Genomic DNA, 10,726 nt, shown 5'->3' with positions numbered 1-10,726 from the left:
CGCTCATGTATTGCGTAAGAGTTGAAAAAGCTGAAGCGCGTTAAAAAGTATGAACCAATTGCTTGGCTGAAACCGGGGTTGTGCATGATGGGAGTATTTTGCGTGATGAAAATGAAGCATGGCCTAACTATATGATTTTGTAGGGATAAGCTTTCTTTGGCTATGCTATTTTGATAAGACATGATTACTTGTTAGTATGCTTGAAGTATTACTATTTTTATGTTTTATGGACTTTTATCTTGAATCATTTGGATCTGAAGAATCATGCCACAATAAAGAAAATTACATTGAGAATTATGCTAGGTAGCATTCCACATCAAAAATTCTGTTTTTATCATTTACCTACTCGAGGACGAGCAGGAATTAAGCTTGGGGATGCTTGATACGTCTCCAACGTATCTATAATTTTTTGATTGTTCCATGATATTATATTACCTGTTTTGGATGTTTATGGGCTTTACTCTACACTTTTATATCATTTTTGGGACTAACCTACTAACTGGAGGCCCAGCTCGAATTGTTGTTTTTTTGCCTATTTCAGTGTTTCGAAGAAAAGGAATATCAAACGGAGTCCAAACGGAATGAAACCTTCGGGAGTGATCTTTTTGGAATAAACGTAATCCAGGAGACTTGGAGTGGACGTCAAGAAGCAGCCGAGGCGGCCACGAGGCAGGAGGGCCCGTCCTAGGGGCGTAGGCGCACCCCCCGCCCTTGTGGGCCCCTCGTGGCTCCCCTGACCTACCTCCTTCGCCTATATATATCCACGTACCCCAAAAACATCCAGGAGCACCACGAAAAACTATTTCCACCGCCACAATCTTATGTATCCGCGAGATCCCATCTTGGAGCCTTAGCCGGTGCTTCGCCGGAGGAGGAATCGACCACAGAGGGCCTCTACATCATCTCCAAGGCCTCTCCGATGAGTTGTGAGTAGTTTACCACAGACCTTCGGGTACATAGTTATTAGCTAGATGGCTTCTTCTCTCTCTTTGAATCTCAATACCAAGTTCTCCTTGATCTTCTTGGAGATCTATTCGATGTAACTCTTTTTGCGATGTGTTTGTCGAGATCCGATGAATTGTGGGTTTATGATCAAGTTTATCTATGAGAAATAATTGAATCTTCTCTGAATTCTTTTATGTGTGATTGGTTATCTTTGTAAGTCTCTTCGAATTATCAATTTGGTTTGGCCTACTAGATTGATCTTTCTTGCAATGGGAGAAGTGCTTAACTTTGGGTTCAATCTTTCGGTGTCCTTTCCCAGTGACAGCAGGGGCAGGAAGGCATGCATTGTATTCTTGCCATCGAGGATAAAAAGATGGAGTTTATATCATATTGCTTGAGTTTATCCCTCTACATCATGTCATCTTGCTTAATGCATTACTCTGTTCTTATGAACTTAATACTCTAGATGCAGGCAGGAGTCAGTCGATGTGTGGAGTAATAGTAGTAGATGCATAATCATTTCGATCTACTTGTTGCGGACGTGATGCCTGTATACATGATCATGCCTAGATAATCTCATAACTATGCACTTTTCTATCAATTGCTCGACAGTAATTTGTTCACCCACCGTAATACTTATGCTATCTTGAGAGAAGCCACTAGTGAAACCTATGGCCCCCGGGTCTATCTTTTATCATATAAGTTTCCCATCTACTTTTATTTGCAATCTTTACTTTCCAATCTATATCATAAAAATACCAAAAATATGTATCTTATCTTATTATCTTTATCAGATCTCACTTTCGCGAGTTACCGTGAAGGGATTGACAACCCCTTTATCGCGTTGGTTGCGAGGTTCTTGTTTGTTTGTGTAGGTACGAGGGACTTTTGAGGAGCCTCCTACTGGATTGATACCTTGGTTCTCAAAAACTGAGGGAAATACTTACGCTACTTTGCTGCATCACCCTTTCCCCTTCAAAGGAAAACCAACGCAGTGCTCAAGAGGTAGCGGGCCTTTGCTGAGCTCCTGAATTGTACTTCCCTTGTCCATACTTCCTCTTGCGGTTGTCAAGGCTGTTGCTTCCTTTCAATCATAAGATCTCTATCTACCAACTCCTGGTAGTTGTTGATGGTTGCCACCATCAACAGCATGCTCAGCTCATCATTCAGTCCTTCCAGAAATTTCTCCTGCTTAGTGGAATCCGTAGCGACGTCATCAGGGGCATAATGTGCTAGCTTACTAAACTCATCCACATAGTGGCCCACTGTGCGCCCTCCTTGGCACAAATTGCAAAACTCATGCTTCTTCATGGCCATAGCTCCTGCTGAAACATGTGCAATGCGGAAAGCCTGCTGGAACTGGTCCCATGTAATAGTGTCAATGGAGTAAGTGACTGTGAAATTCTCCCACCATGATGCTATGGGTCCATCAAGCTGATGTGCGGCAAAACGCACTCCCTCCGCATTTGTGCATCCTGCAGTGGTCAGCTCCCTTCCAATCTTGCGGAGCCAATCATCTGCAACAATCGGCTCGGTGCTACTAGAGAACACCGACGGATTTAGCCTTAGAAAACGGGCTAAGTGATCAACAGGTGGTGGTGGTGGTGGGTTGTTGTTGTTGTTCCCCTGGTTGTGATTCTGTACTAGTAGCTGCATTAGGGTATTCTATTGCTGGATCAACTGAGTGAGCTCCGATGGGAAAGCAAATCCATTGTCACGTCTCGGAGGCATATGATGGGTTTAGAAAAGGTGAGAAAACAGAATAGAATGAGGTCTAGAGGGAAAAAACTACCCATATGCACATGAGACAAATACAAACATATCACTTCAATCAATTCAAACAAGGGCATACAATCGGACTATCTATCGTTAGAAAAGTGCTCGGGCTATACTATATACATGGGGGAATACTACTACCGATATGGTGGTCGACTAGAAGTTTAATCGATGGAAGACTCCATGATATCTGCTCCAGCTTCATCAACATAGTCATCATCGCTATCGTCGGGGTCCAAGTCAGTGTCGTCGATGATGATGTAGTCCTCCGAACGAATGTCCTTGGAATCATCGTCATCTCCTCCTGGCGCGGGGTCTCCCATTAATACTCCTAGCTTCCTTGTCAGATCGTCATTCTTCTCCACTAGTATCGTCATTTCTTCCTCGTATCCATCGCGTGTAGACTTGAGTTCTTCCTCCAGCTCTGTGATCCTGGTAATTGCCTTCTTCAGATCTATCATGCCTGCACACATCTGGTTCTCTTGGCGATGAATGTGCTGGTTTAATTCCTGGATGAAAGCTGCAATGGACCTGTCCCTCCTGGTGCTGATCATCTCCCATTGCTCATCTCGGCGCCCACAAATCTGGTAGATAGTATCCTTGAGATCCTTGTGGTAAACTTCTCCAATGTATCCCATGGTGATGTGGGCTGCCATGCTCTTGCCTAGACTCCAGGTTGGTGCATCAAAGGAAAACTCTATGGGCTCAGTGACTGGCATGAACGTCCTTCCTGGAACTTGAACTCGAATCATCCAGCGCTCCTCTTCTAGTAAAGTGGTGATGTAGGTCTAGGTGAAGCTTGGTATTCCGATATTCAGGTACCTAGTAACTTCCTTCAAGTGTCGTCCAAAAGGAGTGTCTTCATCCGGTTGTGTAAACTTGTTCCTTGCATCCTCCATCCTATAGAGTAGAAAAGGGAGAGGAGTCAGAAATGAGAAGAGAGGAGTGGCCTATGGTTTTAGCTTAGTGGTCGTGTCCTACAGTCAGCGTGTGCTCTGATACCATCTTGTAGCGACCAAACCTCAAACAGACTAGTCTCTGTGCATTAGTGTCATCCCTGGATCGGTAATGCTGACACGCACAGTACTTGAGGATTTATAACCGAGTTTCAATCACACACTTATTACATCAAATGTCTCAAAAGAGAACTTATCACAATAATATGGCTTAAGGCCATCTAAAAACGATAACAGCGGAAGGCTTGGAAGATAAAGTTAGTCCATCAAACTCCAACGACATAGCTGAGTGAACGACAATGACCTATGGCACCTTACTCGTCGTCTGAAAAGTCTGCAACATGAAATGTTGCAGCCCAAAATGGGTCAGCACATGGAATATGCTGGCAATGTAACACATAGAGTAATGAACAGAATGAATGCTATCACTACATGCATATATGGCTGGTGGAAAGCTCTATGGTTACAGTTTTGCATAAAGCCAATTTTTCCCAACAACAATCCAATAAATTTTATTTAACTATCATGGTGATTGATAAAATATTGAGAAGGTTTCTCCAACTCAATCCCAATTAAACATCATCATTAAACCCAATCAAGTTAATTTAGAGTGATGAGATTAACAAGATAATCCAAGAACCAGATACTCAAGATATCCGTAACCGCGGACACGGCTAACCATGATTAGTTTGTACACTCTATAGAGGTTTGCGCACTTTTCCCCACAAGACTCGAACACATCCATGATTGGAGATTTGAGACATAGTCTTTCTGAAGCATTAACTCTCTACTCTGGGTAGACAGTACCACCTACAACCCACTACATCTGCTAGTCTACCTCTTCAAGAGCTTCACGCAACTTACTCAACTATGCCAGAGCCCATATTGGCTTGTGGCTGCACATGGAAGTTTCCAGCATGAATAATCTTATGATCCCTTTGAGCCTGGGTGGCAAACCATAGGATGATCACACGGGTACTCCGGGATATCCTAGGACAACAGTTGATTCTCCAGGTGCCCTGACAACCACTGGGTACTCCAGGGTACCTCAAGCAATCCACCCAGATGTGTATTTAAGTAGCCACCTTAAGTTAACCATTAATTAACAATACTCACATCTGTCATGGATACACTCACCCAATCCATGTCTACTAGCATATCATAGCAATATAAGCATGACGTAGAAGTAACTCCCAAAGGTTTAATAATAAATAGGGCAATAGGTTCTACCTCATCATCTACTTCCCAGAACCCACATGTTATTTAGATCCTAACCATGCAATGTTTGAGGGTTGATCTAATGCATAAAAACCTGGGTAGTAAAGAGGTATGATCAAAGTGTTACTTTCCTTGCTGATGATCCGCAAAACCTAGAGACTCGTAGTAGCACGCTTCGCACTCCGGGTACTCTATCACAAACAAATAGTAACATACATAAGCACTCAACTAGAAGCATGGGTAAAACTCAAATAAGAGATCTAACCAGAAAGTTCAACTGAAGAACTCCGGTTTGCAAAAAGAATCAAAACAAACGGAGCAACGAAACTCAAACTACGAAAGAAACAAGATTCATTTACTAATCTGGACTAAAGTCAAATTTTATAGTACCAAAATCATGTTCAAGTTGGTTTAACGGAAACAGGGCTCCGAGACGAAGATCTAGGTGCTTGAATCACCTGATTCGGATAAATGAGCGAAAAGATAAACTAAAACGAAGATCAGGGCAGAAATCGCGATCGAAAATAATCGCGAAAAAACCCTGGAAAATAAAACACGACGAACAGCCTAACGAATGAACATTCGCTGTCTGCGGCTAACGGACAAACAACGTTTGTTAAAAAGAACGTACGGATGAACGTCCGCTATTTAACTAAACCGAAAAAAGCCGAACCGAAACTAAAAAAACGAATCTAGGGTTTCTAAAAAACCGATCGGTTTTCCGGGGAAAACCGGCGGCAGCGGCGGCGGCGGCTATACCCCCGGCGAGGTCGGGGTCGGTGGCGGGTGGCGGGACGGGCGGCTCCGGCGGTGGGGCGACGAGTGGCGGCGTTGCGGCGATGGCGGCGGCGCTAGGGTTTTGAGGGCGGGGCTGGCGGGGGTCGGGCCCCGGCTTATAAGTCCTGGTTGGGTCAGAGTCCTAGCCGGACACGGCCCGGTTAGGTCGGTTAGTTAGTTTTTTTAAATAGTCCTGATGCAGAAAAACTAATAAAATAAATACTAAACGGAGTTCAAAAATCCCGAAACAAATTTTCAGAGGCCTCTAATAATATTGCGGACAATGTGAACATTTATTTGGGCCTCTAATGCAATTTTGAAAAACGCATTTTTTTCTAATTCAAATAAAACAACAATAAAACTCCGAATAAAATTCTTATTTGATTTTAATAATTTTCCTCCAATATTTCCTTATTTCGAATAAGTCATTTTATCCCCTCTATTTTATTTTCATATAAGAAATATTTGAAGAGAAAAATAATTAAAACCAAATGATCCTCTTTTCAAAATTTGAGAAAACTCAAATATGAAAAAAACAAAATCCCCAACTCTCTCCGCGGGTCCTTGAGTTCTGTAGAATTTCTAGGATCAACCAAAATGCAATAAAATATCATATGCAATGATGATCTAATGGATAACATTCCAAATTGAAAATTTGGCATGTTACATGGTACCTCGAAAAATGACAAGAGAAACATGGACATACTCGTGAGAACCGAATTAATGAGAATTAATCGGCCTACGTATGACATCAGCTTGCCCTTCCAGCAGCTCAGTTTCTTCTCAAATCGATCCTCAATGCACTTCCATTCTCTGTTTGTGAGCTTAAGATGGTGAATTGGTATACCCAAATACGTGAAAGGTAAAGCCCCCAATTCGCACCCGAACAATTTTTTGTAAGCATCTTGTTCCTCATTGGCTCTTACAAAACAGTACAATTGTTTGTAAGCATCTTTTAGTTTCTCCTATATTGGCTTGTTTCTCTCGCGCTTCTTTTTGCAAAAATATTGATTCCATGGATTCCCATCAAGCTCATATTTATTTTGCAATGTAAATAGGAATCTCCCCCGTCGGTCGGCCACTGATTTCTCTTTACGCCGCTCCAGCGCTCCCACCATACCATGTCATGATATGAAGCAAAGCTATAGCATTGCAGCCGACCAACCAACGAGTAAATTGTTCTATTTTTTTCTGATAAATGGTGGATTTTATCGACTCGAAATGAAGCATCAAATGGATATATAAACACAATGAGCACACATACAACCCGTGCATGATTGTGATACCTAGAAATCACATTGGCAAAAGGCTCGGTCACACAAGACCAGAGCTATGCCTAGGCAGAGTAAACTAGTCTATTATGTATAATTTAAATTTGGAAGTCCCTTAGTTTTTTTTTGAAAAGGGGTTTTACCCCAGGCTCTGCATCAGAAAGATGCATACGTCTCATATTATTAATAAAAATATCCAGCAACAAGTCTCCAAGTCTCGAAGTAAGAAATAAAAAATGCTCATAAGAGCTAAACAAAAAGCCACAACCGGCTGGTAAATAAAAATAGGAGCACTACATGCCTATCCTATTACATGACTGCCATCCAAACTGGTTGAAAATATCCCGAGCTACCATCTCCCATCGGGTAGACGCAGTAACCAAACGCTCCCTGGCCTCCGTTGGAGTGAGTAGAGACCACATACGGATCAACGCCGTGGCCCTGAAGATAACCTGCAAAAGGTGAATGTTCGTTGATCTGTTAAAAACCAAATCATTTCTGTAGTTACAGACTGACCATAATAAAGCACAAACGCCAAGACGAATGTGCCTCGCTGTATCTGAGCCAACCCCATCAAGCCACGTTCCAAATAACGTGTTGATAGAAGTAGGCGGATTAATATTAAAAGAAATATGAATCGACCACCACAGAATCTTAGCCAGCGGACAATCAAGAAAGAGGTGTTTGATAGTTTTGTTATGGTCACAAAAACTACATCTTGCGGAACCCACCCAGTTGCGTTTTGCCAGATTATCCTTAGTCAAAATAACTTGTTTATGCACAAACCACATAAACACTTTGATTCGCAAAGGTACCTTTACTTTCCAAACGTGCTTCGAGGAAGGAATGACGCTAGAGTTTATGACATCCAGATACATGGATTTGACCGAGAACACGCCGTTCTTAGTTAGTTTCCAATACAACTGATCTGGCTGCTGAGACAGATGGACATCCATCAAATGTCTTACAAGATGAAGCCAGGCCTCCCAACGATTTCCCACTAGCGTCCTCCGAAAACTAATATTGAGGAGAGTGGATTGTAGAACGGTTGCAACGTAAGCTTCTCTACACTGAACAAAGTTATACAAAGTAGGATATTGAACTGCAAGGGGAGTCTCCCTAAGCCACGTATCCTCCCAGAACCTCGTATTAGCTCCATTTCCGACTAAGAACCTTGTCCTGTTGAAAAAGAGTGGTTTGACTATCATCAAGCCTTTCCAAAATGGTGAGTCTGTCGGCCTCACTGTCACCTGGGCCAAGGTTTTAGACTGAAGATACTTATTTCGCAAAATCTGAGCCCAAGTAGCCTCCATCTCGGACGAAAGTTTAAACAACCACTTGCTAAGGAGACATCTGTTTTTGACTTCCAGATTTTCAATACCTAGACCCCCTTGGTCCTTCGTCCTACAGATTATATCCCATTTAGCAAGCCTATACTTTCATTTAAGCTCATCACTCTGCCAAAAGAATCGTTTTCGATAGAAGTCTAGCCTCTTCCTGACTCCCACCGGGACCTCGAAAAAGGATAGGAGAAACATAGGCATACTTGTGAGGACCGAATTAATCAAAATTAATCGCCCTCCATATGACATGAGCTTCCCTTTCCAACAGCTCAGTTTCTTCTCAAAACGATCCTCAATGCATTTCCACTCTTTGTTAGTCAGCTTACGATGATGAATGGGTATACCTAGATACGTGAACGTTAACGTACCCAATTCACATCCGAACAATTGTTTATAAGTCTCATGGTCATCATTAGCTCTTCCAAAACAGAACAATTCGCTCTTGTGGAAGTTAATTTTTAGCTCGGACAATTGTTCAAATAAGCATAACACGAGCTTCATGTTTCTCGCTTTCGCCAAGTCGTGCTCCATGAAGATGATAGTATCATCAGCATACTAAAGGATGGAGATACCTCCATCAACTAGATGCGGAACAAGGCCACCTACATGCCCCGCATCCTTAGCCCGTCCTATTAAAATGGTCAGCATATCAACCACTATGTTGAATGGGATCGGTGACATGGGATCTCCTTGCCTTAACCCTTTGTGTGTCTGGAAATAGTGACCTATGTCGTCATTCACTTTAATCCCTACACTCCCTTTTTGCGTAAAGGATTCAATCTGGTTTCTCCAGGCCGGGTCAAATCCTTTCATACGCAAAGCCTGTTGAAGGAAAGGCCATTTAACTTTATCGTATGCTTTTTCAAAATCCACTTTAAAAACAACGTCATTTAGTTTTTTTGAGTGAATCTCATGGAGCGTTTCATGCAAGACGACAACCCCTTCAAGGATATTTCTATCTGGCATGAAAGCAGTCTGGGACGGTTGCACTACAGAATGCGCAATCTGCGTAAGTCTGTTTGTCCCGACCTTGGTGAAGATTTTGAAACTAACATTAAGCAGACATATAGGCCTGAACTACTCAATGCGAACGGCCTCTGTCCTCTTAGGAAGAAGAGTTATCGTTCCAAAATTCAGCTTAAACAAATGAAACTGTCCAGCAAAAAACTCATGAAACATCGGCGGCATCAGGTCCCCCTTAATGAAGTGCCAACATTTTTTTATAAAACTCTGCCGGAAACCCATCCGGTCCTGGAGCGTTATTATATTTCATTTGTGTGATGGCCTCAAACACCTCTTTCTCCGTAAAGGGAGCAGTCAAAATCTCATTCTCGTCAGTCTCAAGTTGAGGAACATCCTCAACCCTTGACTCATCTAAAGAAACAAAATTCTCTTCCGGAGGTCCAAACAACTGCTTATAATAGTTGGTAATGTAAACTTTCAGGTTTTCTTGACCAACTATCGTTCCTTCGTCTTGTTCTAATTGGAAAATTCTCTTCTCACGATTCTTCCCATTAGCAATCATATGGAAGAATTGAGTGTTATCCTCGCCTTGGATGATTTTGCGAACCTTAGCTCGCAGCGCCCACTTCAATTCCTCCTCGCGGAGGAGCTCTTTCAGCCGCAACTCAGACTCCATCTTAGTTTCCAGCTCGCTGGTACCTAAAATAGAAGTTTCAGCTTTAACTTCTAGGGTCTGAATAAGTAGAAGGAGTCGTTCCTTCTCCGCCTTATAAATCCCATGCGTATGCTTAGCCCATCCACGAAGGAACCTTCGAAGATGACGAATCTTGCATTGCCATCGCTCAATGGGTGACCTTCCTCCTGAGTCTTTAGCCCACTCTCTAGCTAACAACTCAAGGAACCCTTCTCTTTCAAACCATGCAAGTTCAAACGAGAAAATATTCTTGTTACCCACATGTGTTTGAGCCCCCTGAGTTAACTAGTAACGTCGTGTGATCTGAAATACCTCGTGTCAACGCCTGCACTGTTACCAGGGGAAACTTATGTTCCCATTCGACACTAGCTAAAACACGATCAAGCTTCTCAAAAGTCGGTATCGGTAACGAGTTAGCCCAAGTGAATTTCCTACCCGAGAGCTCTATCTCTCTGAGATCCAAGCTCTCAATGATGGTATTGAACATAAACGACCATCTGCCATCAAAATTCTCATTATTCTTTTCCACCCTTCTTCGAATAATGTTGAAGTCACCCCCACTAATATAGGGAGTTGCTCGTTACCGCAGACACGGACCAGATCAGCCAAGAAATCTAGTTTGAGTTCTGGTTGCGCGTCGCCATAAACCGCCACCAAAGCCCAATCAAATCCATCGGCCTTAGTTCTGACCCGAAACTTTACCGCAAACTCTCCCAAAACTACACTCCGAACTTCCAAAGTCCCACACTTAACCCCAGGTAAAACCCCACCGGATCTTCCTCA

This window comes from Triticum dicoccoides, chromosome 5B (genome assembly GCF_002162155.2).
Source record: "Triticum dicoccoides isolate Atlit2015 ecotype Zavitan chromosome 5B, WEW_v2.0, whole genome shotgun sequence".
Lineage (NCBI taxonomy): Eukaryota > Viridiplantae > Streptophyta > Magnoliopsida > Poales > Poaceae > Triticum > Triticum dicoccoides.
The sequence above is the reverse complement of the archived record's forward strand: the minus strand, read 5'-3'. Positions refer to the sequence as shown.